Consider the following 17,608-nt stretch of genomic DNA (forward strand, 5'->3'; position numbering starts at 1 on the left):
CTGGACAATCCCGAGACCAAGCAGAATGTTCTCCCTTGCAGTTAACACAGAAAAGCTTGGTCGCTTTACAGGGTTCTGCACCATGACTACCCTGGCCTCAATTTGCACAAAGAGCAGCACTCGCATTACACGACGTGCTGGTGTGCCCAAAATGTTGACATTTAAAGCAGCGTAGAGGACTAGGTATGTAGGGCCGAACTTTTAAACGATAGTAACCAGCTTTCACAGACTCCGGAAGCGTGGGCAAACTAAAGGTAAGAATCAGGGACTGGGTGGCAACAAGTTCACCTGACTTCTTACTCTTGATGCGAGCCACGTCTGTAACGTGTTGGTCCGCTAACTCCAAATTAATCTCCTCCTCGGTGGCATTGAGAAGATCCCAACACGATATCACCCCTCTTGAAACGTTCAGCATACGATGAGGTTCGACTGTAACCTTCACCGGTCCAATGGCAGTTAACTTAAGTAACTTCGCCGTTTGTTTCTCGTCTGTCGTTTCCACCAATAAAGTGCCATTCCGTAGTTTCTTTATATCTTTAACCTGTCCGGCTTGATAAGTGATGACTTTATTAATTACAAAAGTGGATAAACCCTTAATAGCACTCGGACGGTTTTTGCCTCGGTACTGGCACTATCAACGTCTTTCTCTTTAACTACAAGATATCGGACAACAGGGGTCGCGATACTTGTCTGTTCCTCAATTTCACTATCAGTTTGTTTGGGCTTCTTCCGTGAGGGAGAGCCCGGTTCAGTTATAGAAGTTTTTTGACCCATAAAAGTAAGATTTATTGGAAACATTTATAAAGAAAAACGGGTGTGAGGTCACACCGGGGCGTTAATAGGGGAACTAACGCTACCCCCTGGCAATCCCTTCAGCACGCCCAACCCCTTAGGATCAGCGTGGGGCCAACGCGGTCAAGGGGAATGGAAGTGCACGAAAACCATTCCCGTCAACAAAAACGCGTGGCCCCGGAAAAAGAAGAAATGAAACAAAATCAAAGAAACCTGGTAAAAAAAAGATAGACCCCCACCAGCCCAAAAAGAACAAAACAAAACAAAAAGGTGCGGACTTTTTTTTATTTTCAAATATTTGTTGTTTTTTTCTTTAATGATTTTAAGTTTTGGGATTTTTTTTGTTTTTTTTTAATATTTTCAAACACGCAACACTCCGGACAACACAAACACTGGACATACACAACAGCAGGCCGGGTGGGTGCACGTCCTCCCCAAGTGGAGGAAGACGTCCACTAGACCTTCCGCTTCCCGACTCCCACCAACCACCCGCGAGGCCGGTAGCGATATTAGCGGCTGAGAGGGCATGCAGTGACATGAAGATGAGGGGTGATAGATGATGAATGATGAAGCCGCCCTCTCAGCTCCACCCCCTCCCCCACGATGACGGTCCGCTACATGGAGGGGGATTTCATAGATTGAGAAGTATATTAAGGCTATTATTATTGTTATGAAGCCAATAGTGTCATTTGTTGAAAAATAAGGGTGCAAAGGAATTTTATCTTCATTAGTATTAAGTCCTAGGGGGTTGTTAGAACCAGTTTGATGAAGAAATAAGAGGTATACTATAGATATAGCTGCTACAATAAAGAGTAGAAGGAAGTGAAAAGCGAATAATCGATTTAAGGTAGCGTTGTCTACGGCAAATCTCCCTCAAATTCATTATACAAATATTGTACCTAGATAAGGAATGGCCGATAGTAGGTTTGTAATAACAGTTGCACCTCAAAATGATATTTGTCCTCAAGGAAGAACATAACCTGCAAAGGCTGTTGCTATTACTTGAAGTAAAATAGCGATACCTACTCTTCAGGTGTGAAGATATAAATAAGAGCCATAATATATTCCTCGGCTTACATGTAAATAAAGACAGTTGAAAAAGAAGGATGCATCATTAGCGTCTAGGGTGCGAAGTAGTCAACTAAAGTTAAAATCTTGACAAATCTGAATAACTGTGCTGAAATAGCCAATGGTTAAGTTCTTGTGGGACTCGATGGTAGTTCCGCTGAGCTGCTTCGCCTCTGCTAAAAATTTTATGCTTCTGGATAAAGTACAAAATTCGTTTTCTGGTTGGTCACGATATCCCTATAAATCTTAGGTTCTTTCTTTTTCAAAACTGTTCGAAATTTTCTTTTAATAGGGAATTGCAAATTATTTGTCCAGGCAGCGGGTAGTGAATGGATTATTTTGTGGGAGTTGTTAGGTTTGGGCCACAAGGATAAATGGGGTGTATCGTTGTGTAGGAATTCAAAATAATTTTCACATGACAAGGAACGTGAAGTATTACTACTCCAGGGTCGGTATGGGTTGGTACCTCGGCTTGCAGCCTGATCGCGTAGTCCTATTTGGACTGCTATTTGGCCTGTGCTGCACTTGGGTTACTCCTTCTTCTTCAAGGCTGGGCTCCTCTTCCAGACCGAACTCTTGAAAGCTTGGCATCTCCTCTTCAAGACCGGTAGTCCTATTCTTACGGGTAACACACGATTTCCAGGTTTGCGCACTCGATTCATATCCCAGCACGTCTTCAAGATCAGACTCCCCTTCAAAGCTAGGCACCCCTTGAAGGCTGAACCAGGTTAATATTAATTACAAACATTTAGCAATGTTTATTAAGAGCCTCTTTTTTGTTTCCGGCGTCGACCTAAATCAGAAATATGGTTCCTCTTACCCTTACCCCAAGAGGGCAAGATCTCCTCCGGGTCCAGGGGCTTTTTGCTTAGTTGACACCCCCTTCTCTCATGGTTGTACCACAGATGATATTTGGCTCTCTTCTTCATTTCTTCGTTATTTTTTGCATAAAAGGCTTTATCATATTCTCTTTTCTTTTCAGGATCTTTAAACGGCGTAATTACTGCTTCTTCAAGGCCGGGTTTCTCTTGAAGACTAGGCTCCTCTTGATGGCCGGGCACCTCTTGAATGCCGCGCTGCACTTGAGCCACCATTTGTATATACTCTTGGGGAGTTGGAGACAGTAGTTGTTAATAAACGGCGTCTTCGAGTGTTACAACTCAACTTTTACATTGTAATAGTTCATTTGTAACACTTTCTGGTCACTCGACTTGACCTGCCTGACTAAGTTAGAAGGAACCCAACCGTGAATATTTATTTAATTATTCATGACCACTCAGGGAAGTGAGGTTAAAGGACAGATTGTAAGTTATTGCAAAAGAATAAAGATGGGAAATACCTTACTAAGAGCATTAAATAATATCACTCAACAATTAAGGATGGAAACCTCACTTCATAATTTAGAACATATTCGTCATATATTTCTCTTTAAGAACAAACGAAAAAAGTTCAATCACCTCGTCCTAAACCAACGATATCTCAGCCAGTAATTAAAACAACAACGGATTCTCTTCCTATATCAAACCAAGATTCTCCATTGCCTTGCCTTCCTCCACCCCTCTCTATATATTAAGATTATTTAGAACCTAAAGTAATAATTAAGAAGGCATACTCTGAAATTTCTTCTCTCGTTCATCTTAAGTGTCATAAAGTTTATTTGGCCTAACGGTGAGAGTTGTGTGTACTTTGAGAGCTCTTTGTGGTGCATACTCCGATTCCCTTTTGGCCCAACAGAGAGTTATGAAACTATGTATATCTTTGTTGGATTTATATGTGATTATCATGTTTAAGAATTATCACTGCAAAACGTCTTTTGTTCACTCACCATAGACTGCGCTAATATCGGCCGGTGTGCTCGTAAATAAGACCTTTGGTAAAAGCACAGACTGGTTTCCATTAATTGTGGTACAAAATCTTATTTATGAAATTTCAGAATACAACAGCCTAATGAAGTTTTTAGAAATAAACTCATCCTTGTGTACTTAATAGTGGACAGAGATAATTTATTCCTGCTGCTTTCTGTGATTGAAACATTAGTGTGACAGTGTTATGTGATATTTGGTGCTGGTGAAATTTATTATCACTAATTTGTGATTATTATAATATTTTCTTTTTAAAATAAATTCAGTGATGCCATGCTTCAGCAAGAAGTGTATATTAACATTTCAATTCAGCTCTCCTATATCTGCATAGACTGTATGGCAATAGCATGTCTGCGAACTGTATATTCAGACCATGGACGCAATTCATTTATTTTCTCTTAAACATTGAACTTTGAAGTGATCTGTATTCATTTTATTTTTTTTTAATTTTTTTTATTATTTTCTTGTTATATATGAAATTCGAATACGGTTGGTATTCGATGGCCACCGGGAGAATGTGTGTATCATACTTGGAGAGAACGATCCATTGAAGTTTTACAGTATTTTCTATGAGTACATTGCTCTGTCCTGATCATACCACCCTGTCTGGATTCCTCAATCTTTAGGTTACTGCCGGGTTCAATGATATAAAACTGCTGAATTGAACCTAGGAAGTGACTTCTGAATAAAAATCCAGACGACAGTAAGGCTAAGGATGATTCTGGTTTGAACCTGGGTTCGTCGTCTTTGTGATCTTAAGTGAAAAGACATCCAACGAAGGGAGAAATAGTGGGCTCAGTACGGACAGGAAAAGACGTATGTACACAAAGTCTCTCTAAGTATATCATTTTCATTCTAGGCCAATAGACTAATTTATCAATAGGAAGGGAATAAATCCCTTTATTGAAAGGTATAAATTTGAGTCTGTTCATTTAATTCGCTTAAATGTTAGTTCATCAGTGCATCCCCAATTCCTTACTACTCTCGCACAAGACATGCCACGATCCCAATTAAGCAATATATATTTATATTTGAGAAATGTGATGATTTGTGTCCGAAAGTTTTTGTATTTTTTCTAATTCCCATAGCAAAATATACCGAAGTAATGTCCTGGGGTTGTGGTTTTAAAAGTTGGGAGTCAACCGATAGCAATCGCTCATTGTACGATGCCTTCCTTAGTTTTGAGATAGACATTTGTCCTCCAAACAAACACTTTATTAAGCAGTACTAAAAAAAATTCTCTGCTCATTAGCAGGTACAGATAAAGAATGAAATATATTAGAAACAAAACTTTCAAAGATTTTTTTTAGTAATTCTTAGTGTTAACTCGAAACTATTCACCTTCAATACCTGAGCACCACATAACTTGAGTGAGAAGGCTCATATAGCCTTGCTGGTGAACTACTGAATATCCTGTTAATTTCTCGCTTGTTCGTTCAGATATGATGTATGTTTACGGGTTTTGTGATGATAAGTTAATACATATTGCTTGAAAGAATTTTTTACCAATCTCTCTTAATTATTTATTAATCTTGGGAGGGATGAAACTTCTTTTTATTTCTTTCTTAATTTAAGTGTATTAAATTGAGAATAAGTTCTTAGAGCTTTGTTCCTCTACAGAACATATGCTTTCAAAACATATGCTTATTCTCAGCCAAAGAACTAATTCTTATTTAATAGGAAGTCTCATAGTATAGATAGATAAGGTACAAGTAGGAAGTAAGCAGAGTAAATAACTGAGGATTTGGCCAGTTAAGATATAAAGGTCTTCTACAGGGCGAGCTCCAATTCAAGCTAAAACTAGTACAGTGCATACTATGATTCAGAATATAATTTGATTGATGGGATGGAACTGTAGGCCTAGTATCTTTCTTGTATGAAAGAATGGTAAAATTATTAAAATAAGAATATGTATTATTAATGCAATTACACCGCCTAATTTATTAGGAATAGAGCGGAGGATACCATATGCAAATAAGAAGTATCATTCCGGCTGAATGTGGACAGGGGTAATTGGGGGTTAGCTGGTGTAAAATTTTCTGGATCACCTAATATGCAAGGATTTCATAGATTGAGAAGTATATTAAGGCTATTATTATTGTTATGAAGCCAATAGTGTCATTTGTTGAAAAATAAGGGCGCAATGGAATTGTATCTTCAGTAGTATTAAGTCCTAGGGGGTTATTAGAACCAGTTTGATGAAGAAATAAGAGGTATACTATAGATATAGCTGATACAATAAAGAGTAGAAGGAAGCGAAAAGCGAAGAATCGATTTAAGATAGTGTTGTCTACGGCAAATCTCCCTCAAATTCATTGTACAAATATTGTGCCTAGATAAGGAATGGCCGATTGTAGGTTTGTAATAACATGAATGAATGAATGAATGAAGATTAATGGGGACGTCAGCAACGAGGCTATTTGTCCCCGTCACGATATAAAACGTTGCTCAGGACTGCAAGATTAAAAACGTATTATAGGCTAAAAAGAACACAGTGAAGAGAACAAAAATGCTGCTAAATGAATAGGTAACAGATAAAAGCAATAGTGAAAGATAAAATAATAAATAAGATAAAAAAATAACAATAACAATATACAAAAATAAAATTAAAACATGTGAAAAAATTTAAAATCTAGCAGCAATAAAACAATGACAACACACTAAAAACAGCTCAGAGAACGTGAGCAACGCCAATAACTCGCACGAACTCAAGCACCCGGCCAACAACATCGCTATCATCCCCCAAAGCACGGGTAAGCAGACAAGGCAGTCCGTAACGTTCTCTGAGATCTGAGTATTCAGGACACTCCACAAGAATGTGCTGAATACTCAGGGGGACTATACATTCCTCACAATACGGACGGTTCAGCTTCCGCAGCAAGTAGCCGTGCGTCAGATGAGAGTGTCCGATACGCAAACGCGCCAGGAGCACTTCATCTCGACGACGATCGGACGAGGAGGTACGCCACTCTCCTAGGAGTTGTTTGACTGCGTGTAATTTATTCTCAATTGCCTGGTCCCAATCAGCTTGCCAGTGAGAGCGCATCAAGCTGGAAAAATGACGACAAAGGTCCGAGCAGGGAATGGAATGCTCCAGTGCAACTCCGGCCAAGGCGGCGTGCTTGGCAGCTGTGTCAGCAAGTTCATTTCCCCGGATGCCGACATGACTCGGCACCCAGCAGACAACGACGACACAACCCTGTTGCTGCAATTGATGGCATCTCACGAGAATGTCCTGCACGACAGAGTGCATACTAAAGACATTCTGTAGACTCAAAATCACACTCTGAGAATCGGTGCAAATAAGCACACGACGGAGGGAAAGCGTGAGAGCGTGGTCTAAGGCAAGCTTAACTGCAGTCAATTCAGCAGTGAACACTGAACACAGGCGATGTAAAAGAAATTCGGAGCTGGCCCCGTCGGTGACAAAGGCACAGCCTACAGAATCCTCATTCTTAGAACCGTCCGTAAAGAACACACTAAAATCGGGGTACTGATCTAACAGTGCGGCAAACTCTTGCTGGTACACCTGGGGACTAGTTTGCTGTTTCGAATGCAGAGACAAACTGGTATCATAGCGAGGTATACGAAGCAGCCATGGTGGAATAGCACAAAACTGAACCAAAGAAAGAGAGGGCCACACGAAATCATCAGCAAGGAAACTCGCACACGCCCGGATGTACCATGGACGTGTAGAACGAGGACGTGCAGCATAGCGCTCGTAATTCCGACCACCACGGAGACATGGTCTACAAGGGTGGTCGGGAATACAGCCCACATGTGCAGAATAATTAAGAAGGAGCCTCCTGCGACGATACGCTAGGGAAGGTTCATTGGCTTCAACGTACAGGCTTGCAACAGGACTAGTACGGTAGGCGCCAGTAGCAATCCGAATACCCAGGTGATGCACTGTATCAAGTTGGCGCAACAAGGAATCACGAGCAGAGCCATAGGCAATACAGCCATAGTCCAACTTGGACCGAATTAGACTACGGTACAAACGAAGTAGAACAGTACGATCAGCACCCCACGTGCGGTGGGAAAGGACACGAAGGAGATTCAGAGCTCGAAGACAAGAGTACTTAAGAGTCCGTACATGTGGTGCCCACGACAAGCGACGGTCAAACACCAGACCCAAGAAACGGACTGTATCAACGAATGACAAACGGGTGCCATCGAGGTACAAGTCCGGGTCAACAACGCACGTACGCTGCCGGCAGAAGTGAACACATTGTGATTTCTCGGTTGAAAAGCGAAAGCCAGTCTCATTCGACCAGCGAACGAGACGATTGAGAGTCAGTTGAAGCTGTCGAGTAATGCCGCGAAGGTGGCGGGAGCGACAGAAGATGACAAGATCGTCAACATAAAGCAGACCAGACACAGGAGCCTGGATCTGCGAAAGAACACTGTTGACTGCGACAGCAAACAACGTGACACTAAGAACACTGCCTTGTGGAACACCATTTTCTTGTACAAAGCGCTCTGAAAGAGTAGAGCCCACACGCACTCTAAAGTGTCGCTCGTGAAGAAAATTCGAAATAAAGTGGGCCATATGCCCACGAAGACCCCAGTCATATAATTGTTTTAGGATTCCGTAACGCCACTTGGTGTCATACGCCTTCTCTAAGTCAAAAAATATAGCAACAAGATGTTCGCCGTTGAGAAAGGCGTCTTGAATATGACCCTCAAGACAGGCGAGATTGTCTGTAGTGGAGCGGAAACGACGAAATCCACTTTGAAATTTGCTCAGAAGTGAATTGGATTCCAAATACCACACCAGGCGCTTGTTAACCATGCGTTCAAACAGCTTACAGACGCAGCTCGTAAGAGCAATGGGTCTGTAGCTCGTGGGGCTAGTTGCGACTTTGCCTGGCTTCAAGATAGGAAGAACGAGAGCCTCACGCCAAGCAGGTGGAAAAAACTCCTCAACCCAGAGGCGATTATACAGTTGCAAGAGAGCAAGCTGTGTATCGCGGGGGAGGTTGCGCAACATTTCGTAGGGTATACGATCAAGCCCTGGAGCAGTGTTGGATGATTCACGAAGAGCACAATCAAATTCAACAAGGGTGAAAGGAGCATTGTAATCTTCGCTGTTGGCGGTACGGAAGTTTAACGGGTTCCGCTCTAAACGCGCCCTAATGGGAACAAATGCTGGAGGATAATGATCAGACTCAGAGATAGATGCAAAATACTGGCCCAAAGTGTGTGCTATCTCCGAAGGGTGAGTAACTAAGACACCATTCTCAGACAAAGCAGGAACATCAACAGTAGGAGTATTGCCATTAAGAGAGCGGACCCGACGCCACACAGTGGACATCGCTGTGCGACTATTGATGGACGAAACGTAATTCAGCCAGCTTTGGCGCTTCGAAAGCTTGATAAGACGTCTAGCTCGAGCACGTAGAATGCGGAAACGCTGCAGATTGTCGTCAGTTGGATGACGATTAAAAGTGGCAAGAGCGTGCCGACGAGCCAGGATAGCTTCACGGATTTCCGCAGACCACCAGGGAACACGCCGGGGGGAAACGGCGCCACCGCATTCTGGAATGGAAGCATGAGCAGCATCAAGAACAGTCTGCTCAAATGCCTCTGCCACAACAGCTACAGGGAGATCATCACGAGAATGGAACTCACTGAGCTCACGGAATTTACGCCAGTCAGCACGCTTCAAATTGAAGCGGCGGAGAGGAAAAGGAGGAGTAACAGGGAGACCTTCAACAAACAACGGGAAGTGATCACTGCCACAAAGATCAGGATGCACTCTCCAGGTCAAGGAGGTCAAGAGACCAGCACTGCACATGGAGAGGTCGATACAAGAATATGTGCCATGGGCAGTGGAGAAATGAGTAGGACTGCCATCGTTAAGGATAAGCAAGCCACTCTCCTCAAGAAATTCGGTGACCTCGCGGCCACGACCGTCAGTACGGACAGAACCCCACAGACGGTGATAGGCATTAAGGTCTCCTACAAGCAAGACTGGCGGCTCAAGTTGATGGAAGAGCTGCAGCAGATCGGCGGTGCTAAAGGCTTCTGAATGAGGAATGTACAATGAACAAACTGTAAGCGGGCGAGAGAAGTATACTCGCACCGCAACTGCTTGCAGGCGGGAGACGAGGTGAATCTCCCGAGAATGAAAAGAATCAGAGACACAGACTGCCACGCCGCCAGCAGCGTGGTCATTATCAGGCTTATCACACCGATACATAGTGTACCCAGAAAGAAGGAAAGACTGGGTAGGCTTAAAATGGGTTTCTTGCAAGCAGACGACAACAGGTGAGTGGTCGGAGACCAGTTGTATCAATTCCTCACGGTGAGTACAGAAGCCATTCAGGTTCCACTGAAGAAGCGCCATACTGGAAGGAATCAACGTTTAAGGCGAACTTTTCCACGCGGTCCAATCACAGCCCACTCAGTATCCATGAGTTCGTCCTCCACCATGTCAGACTTCAGAGAAGCTGCAGGTGGCTTACGTACTGGAGGAGATTTCGGTTTCTTCGGAGAGAGAACCGTGTCGTTCAACCTGCGGATATGCTGACTAAGTTTCAGGCCAGCCATGTAAGGTGATCGGCGATGGGCTGGAGTGCGCCGAAGACCACTACTAACAGTAACACGAGGAGTTTTCGGACGTTCACTCGGCGTTACAGCTGTAGGCTTGGGTTGTTCGCTCGTTGTTGCAACGGGGGTCTTAAGAAGTTCGCTCATCTTTGCAACTGGGGTCTTCGAGTCAGAACTACGCTTTGGGGTCAAGTCCGTTTGGGTGGAAACGTCGACGGTCTGTGTAGCGACAGATTTCCGAGAAATAGCAGCGACAGTAGCGAAGGGAACAGAAAGCGAGGAAGGAAGGCTTTCTTTCAATCGACGCTTCGCATCTGTAGCAGAAATCTTCTCGACGACCATAAGTTCTCGGATACGCTTCTCGCGCTGATAAGCTGGACAATCCCGAGACCAAGCAGAATGCTCTCCCTTGCAGTTCACACAGAAGGGCTTGGTCGCTTTACAGGGTTCCGCACCATGACTACCCTGGCCACAATTCGCACAAAGAGCAGCACTCGCATTACACGAGGTACTGGTGTGCCCAAAATGTTGACATTTAAAGCAGCGCAGAGGACTGGGTATGTAGGGCCGAACTTTTAAACGATAGTAACCAGCTTTTACAAACTCCGGAAGCGTTGGCAGACTAAAAGTAAGAATCAGTGACTGAGTAGCGACAAGTTCACCTGATTTCTTACTTTTGATTCGAGCTACATCTATAACGTGTTGGTCCGCTAATTCCGACTTGATCTCCTCTTCGGTGGCATTGAGGAGATCCCAACACGATATCACCCCTCTGGAAACGTTCAGCATACGATGCGGTTCAACTGTCACGTGCACCGGTCCAATGGAAGTTAACTTAAGTAACTTCGCCGTTTGCTTCTCGTCTGTCGTTTCCACCAATAAAGTGCCATTTCGTAGTTTCTTTATATCTTTAACCTGTCCGGCTTGATAAGTGATGACTTTATTAATTACAAAAGGGGATAAACCCTTAATAGCACTCGGACGGTTTTCCTCGGTACTGGCACTATCAACGTCTTTCTCTTTAACTACAAGATATCGGACAACAGGGGTCGCGATACTTGTCTGTTCCTCAATTTCACTATCAGTTTGTTTGGGCTTCTTCCGTGAGGGAGAGCCCGGTTCAGTTTGAAATGTTTTTTTACCCATAAAAATATGATTATTTGTAAACATTTATAAAGAAAAAAAGGGGTGTGAGGTCACACCGGGGCGTTAATAGGGGAACTAACGCTACCCCCTGGCAATCCCTTCAGCACGCCCAACACCTTAGGATCAGCGTGGGGCCAACGCGGTCAAGGGGAATGGAAGTGCAAGAAAACCATTCCCGTCGACAAAAACGCGTGGCCCCGGAAAAAGAAGGGAAACAAAACGAAAGAAACCTGTTCAACAAAAAGATAGACCCCCACCAGCCCAGGAAGAACAAAACAAAATAGGTGCGGATTTTTTTGTACGTTTATTTTTTTTATATTTTTTTTGGCTTTTCGTTTTAGGATTTTTTTATATTTTTTTTTAATTTTCTCAAAGACTCAACACGTCGGACAACACAAACACTGGACAAACACAACAGCAGGCCGGGTGGGTGCACGTCCTCCCCAAGTGGAGGAAGACGTCCACTAGACCTTCCTCTTCCCGACTCCCACCAACCACCCACGAGTCCGGTAGCGGTATTCGCGGCTGAGAGGGCATGCAATGATATGAGGATGAAGGGTGATAAAATGAATGAATGATGAAGCTGCCCTCTCAGCTCCACCCCCTCCCCGACGATGACGGTCCGCTACATGGAGGGGGAGGTTTGTAATAACAGTTGCACCTCAAGGAAGAACATAACCTGCAAAGGCTGTTGCTATTACTAGAAGTAAAATACCGACACCTACTCTTCAGGTGTGAAGATATAAATAAGAGCCATAATATATTCCTCGGCTTACATGTAAATAAAGACAGTTGAAAAAGAAGGATGCATCATTAGCGTGTAGGGTGCGAAGTAGTCAACCAAAGTTAAAATCTCGACAAATGTGAATAACTCTGCTGAAATAGCCAATGGTTAAGTTTTTGTGGGACTCGATGGTAGTTCCGCTGAGCTGCTTCGCCTCTGCTAAAAATTTTGTGCTTCTGGATAAAGTACAATATTCGTTTTCTGGATGGTCACGATATCCGTATAAATCTTAGGTTGTTTCTTTTTCAAAACTGTTCCAAGTTTTCTTTTAATAGGTTTTTTATGTAAGTCCTCGTTTGTTCTTAAAGAGAAATATATGACGAATATGTTCTAAATTATGAAGTGAGGTTTCCATCCTTAATTGTTGAGTGATATTATTTAATGCTCTTAGTAAGGTATTTTCGTAATATCCCATCTTTATTCTTTTGCAATAACTTACAATCTGTCCTTTCACCTCACTTCCCTGAGTGATCATGAATAATTAACACTAGAAGGACCAAGGGGGTCATTTTGACCCCTGACGGAATTTAAAATATTATAGTTTTAAGAATAATTATCTGATGGCCAAGATATGGCGTCACTTTTATTCGTTTGACATAACATGTCCATAGCTGAAATATTTATAGGCAATTATATTTCATTTTCCCGCAAACTTAAGTTCTACCTAGAAGGACCAAAGGGGTCATTTTGACCCTTAGCGTTTTAAACAAAGTTATATGAATGAATAGTTTAAATATTTTCTGTCGCTACTATTTTGTGACTTCTTTCTTGAGTACTGTGTGTTTTGTACGACTATGTTTTTCTGTGAAGTTAGAATTCTGCTGTGTCTAGATTATACGTAGTGGAATAGTGGGTATTCTGTTTTGAGTGGTATTGGAATATAATATTATGGCGTCGTGCGGCAGAAAAGGACTCACACCTCAGGAAATCCTGGACGATTTACAAAACGCTGATGCGATGGACTCGGGTGGTGAAGATAAACAGTGGACTCTAACTGAAACTGAGGACGATAGTGCTTCTGAAGAGAACAGTGTAGCCGATGAACATAAAAGTTCTGATGGTGAAAGTGATTTTAGTGATATTTCAAGTGAAGAAGAAAGTTCCAACCAAATTCCCAATGACGAAGTTGCTTCTGATCAGACAATATGGACAATGATGGATGACAGTTCTGTAGGGTGTGGTAGAATCAAGAAACATAATGTAGTGCACTACAGGGTAGGTATTATATCTTATGCCATGCGTAACATAGACGATACTGAGGTGAGTGCTTTTAGACTAATTATTGATGATGAAAAATATAAAAAAATGTACTGAAACAGAAGCTCGTACCGTACTAAAAGATCCAAACTGGTCGATTTCTCTTGGTGAATTAGATGCCTTTGTAGGACTATTGTACATACGGGGTGCAATGGGGATGAGAGGAATAAGTATAAAGTGCCTCTGCTCTAAAAAGTGGGGCTCAAATTACTATGGAAACGTGATGCCAAGCAAAAGGTTTATGGAAATTATGCGATTTTTACGGTTTGACTTTAAGTCCACCAGGGATGACTGACGCAAGACTGACAAATTTTATCTGTTTTCTGAAACATGGTATAGGTTTATTGAAAATTTGCAAAAGTGTTACAATCCGGATGTCTTTTGCACTGTTGACGAACAGTTATTTCCGATGAAAACGAGGTGTAGACTAGATTTATACAGTTTATGGGTAACAAACGAGATAAGTATGGTGTGAAATTTTGGATGTTAGTTGAGGTGAAAAACAAATATATAGTGAACAGTTTTCCTTATTTAGGAAAAGATGAACAGAGACCAGCAAACATTCCACTGGCGGAACACGTAGTTTTACAGCTTGTAAAACCTTTCAAAAACTCCGGACTTCATATGCCCTGTGATAATTTCTTTACGTCGTTAAACCTTGCAAGAGAATTGAGAAATATGAAAATACGCATTCTTCCTACTTTACGAAGCAATAGAAGGGAAGTACCAGCATCAGTTCGCTCTAGTAGGAATGAACTGTATAGCACAAAAGTACTCAAAACGGCCGATGACATCACACTCACATCGTATCAGTGTAAGAAAAACAAAAACGTCCTTCTGTTGAGCAGTCTTCATTCGGATGTACTTGTTATGAAAGATGAGAAGAAAAAGAAACCAGAAACATTATTGTACTACAACAAACAAAAGGTCGGAGTTGGTATTATTGACCTGATGTCACGAAAATACTCTGTGAAGGCAGCAAGCAGGAAATGGGCTGTGCAGCTATTCTACAATGTGCTGGATTTGGTCGCCATCAATGCCCATGTTTTGTACAAATGTGGTACAGGGAGGAAAATCTCTCGACATACATTCATTCTCAAATTAGCGGAAAAACTTTGCGAAGCGACAAGACAGAAACGGGTGCGGAACGAGCTAAATTCTGAAAAGTTGCCAGGTTCGATCCCAACCAAGAAACGAAAGAAGTGTCAGATAGGAAAATGTAAGGCCAATAAAACACAAGACATGTGCTTTGGCTGTAAGAAGTTTGCCTGTGGCTCTTGTACCAAGGTTGTCAAGAAATATGTGGTCTGCTCCATCTGTCCTGAATAAAGATACGGGATTCGTGATGGCACATATATGTTGTTTTCAGTTAGGAAACAATAACATGACTGTTTCATTGCTCCTGTACGAAAATTACAATTCCAGCCAGATAGTTGTTTCAAGCTTTTCTATTCCAAAAAATTAACATTCATATTTTCACAAATAATAAAAATTGTGTGTCTCTATTCAAGAAAAATAGTTTCTTTTGTTATGCATATGATCCAAAATTCCTTTAATTTCAAAAAACATTCAGTTAAGCAAGTTGCATTAATATTTGTTTATTAAAACATAGTAGGGGTCAAAATGACCCCTTTGGTCCTTCTAGTATAAGAAAAATCTTGGTCCTTCTAGTGTTAAATAAATATTTACGATTGGGTTCCTTCTAACTTAGTCAGGCAGGTCAAGTCGAGTGACCAGAGAGTGTTACAAATGAACTATTACAATGTAAAAGTTGAGTTGTAACACTCGAAGACGCCGTTTATTAACAACTACTGTCTCCAACGCCCCAAGAGTATATACAAATGGTGGCTCAAGTGCAGCGCGGCCTTCAAAAGGTGCCCGGCCAACAAGAGGAGTCTAGTCTTCAAGAGAAACCCGGCCTTGAAGAAGCAGTAATTATGCCGTTTAAAGATCCTGAAAAGAAAAGAGAATATGATAAAGCCTTTTATGCAAAAAATAAAGAAGAAATGAAGAAGAGAGCCAAATATCATCTGTGGTACAACCATGAGAGAAGGGGGTGTCAACTAAGCAAAGACCCCTGGACCCGGAGAAGATCTTGCACTCTTGGGGTAAGGGTAAGAGGAACCATATTTCTGATTTAGGTCGACGCCGGAAACAAAAAAGAGGCTCTTAATAAACATTGCTAAATGTTTGTAGTTAATATTAAGCTGGTTCAGCCTTCAAGAGGTGCCTAGCTTTGAAGGGGGTCTGATCTTGAAGACGTGCTGGGATATGAATCGAGTACGCAAACCTGGAAATCGTGTGTTACCCGTAAGAATAGGACTACCGGTCTTGAAGAGGAGATGCCAAGCTTTCAAGAGTTCGGTCTGGAAGAAGAGCCCAGCTTTGAAGATGAAGGAGTAACCCAAGTGCAGCACAGGCCAAATAGCAGTCCAAATAGGACTACGCGATCAGGCTGCAAGCCGAGGCGCCAGCCCATGGCCCCAGAGCAGATCTCGCCAGTACACGGCGTTGAAAAGGTTAGGAGCCCAAAGAGGACTACGCGATCAGGCTGCAAGCCGAGGTACCAACTCATACCGACCCTGGAGTAGTAATACTTCACGTTCCTTGTCATGTGAAAATTATTTTGAATTCCTACACAACGATACACCCCATTTATCCTTGTGGCCTAAATCTAACAACTACCCACAAAATAATCCATTCACTACACGCTGCCTGGACAAATAATTTGCAATTGCCTCTTAACACACCTTATAAAACGTCACCTCACTTTAATGTTTCCTTTGTTTATGATAAATCTTGGGCATCTCAGATTCCACACCTAAATATCACACCTTACCGAACTGTTCCAACTCCGAAATCTATTCCTATTTATTTGCATTCTGATGCTCCAACTGTTTTGTTGATTATATGGAATTTTTTGCTCACCATGGCAATCCTTTACTTGCTGAATTTTCATCGTGTGTTGGCGTCGTTTTGTGTAATATCTAGAGCTAGTGCATTTCTATTAGACAAACCAGCTCATTTGGCCTCAACAATTTCTTGGTCAGTACTACTGTTCCTTCTTTTTGCATTCCTGCTTCTCTCTACTTTCCGATTTTGCTTGAGAAATCTCTGTTGCTTTTCCAAAACGAAAAAAGTTCAATCACCTCGTCCTAAACCAACGATATCTCAGCCAGTAATTAAAACAACAACGGATTCTCTTCCTATATCAAACCAAGATTTTCCATTGCCTTGCCTTCCTCCACCCCTTTATATATATGAAGATTATTTAGAACCTAAAGTAATAATTAAGAAGGCATACTCTGAAATTTCTTCTCTCGTTCATCTTAATCAAGTGTCATAAAGTTTATTTGGCCTAACGGTGAGAGTTGTGTGTACTTTAAAAGCTCTTTGTGGTGCATACTCCGATTCCCTTTTGGCCCAACAGAGAGTTATGAAACTATGTATATCTTTGTTGGATTTATATGTGATTATCATGTTTAAGAATTATCACTGCATAACGTCTTGTGTTCACTCACCATAGACTGCGCTAATATCGACCGGTGTGCTCGTAAATAAGACCTTTGGTAAAAGCACAGACTGGTTTCCATCAATTGTGGTACAAAAAATTATTTATGAAATTTCAGAATACAACAGCCTAATGAAGTTTTTAGAATTAAACTCATCCTTGTGTACTTAATAGTGGACAGAGATAATTTATTCCTGCTGGTTTCTGTGATTGAAACATTAGTGTGACAGTGTTATGTGATATTTGCTGCTGGTGAAATTTATTATTACTAATTTGTGATTATTATAATATTTTCTTTTTAAAATTAATTCAGTGATGCCATGCTTCACCAAGAAGTGTATATTAACATTTCAATTCAGTTTTCCTATATCTGCATAGACTGCATAGCGATAGTATGTCTGCGAACTGTATATTCAGATCATGGACGCAATTCATTTATTTTCTCTTAAACATTGAACTTCGAAGTGATATTTCTTATTCTGTATTCATTTTATTATATTTATATTTTACTTTTATTATTTTCTTGTTATATATGAAATTCGAATACGGTTGGTATTCGATGGCCACCGGGAGAATGTTTGTATCATACTTGGAGAGAACGATCCATTGAAGTTTTACAGTATTTTCTATGAG

This window comes from Thermobia domestica, chromosome 7 (assembly GCF_964235325.1).
Source record: "Thermobia domestica chromosome 7, izTheDome1.hap1.1, whole genome shotgun sequence".
Lineage (NCBI taxonomy): Eukaryota > Metazoa > Arthropoda > Insecta > Zygentoma > Lepismatidae > Thermobia > Thermobia domestica.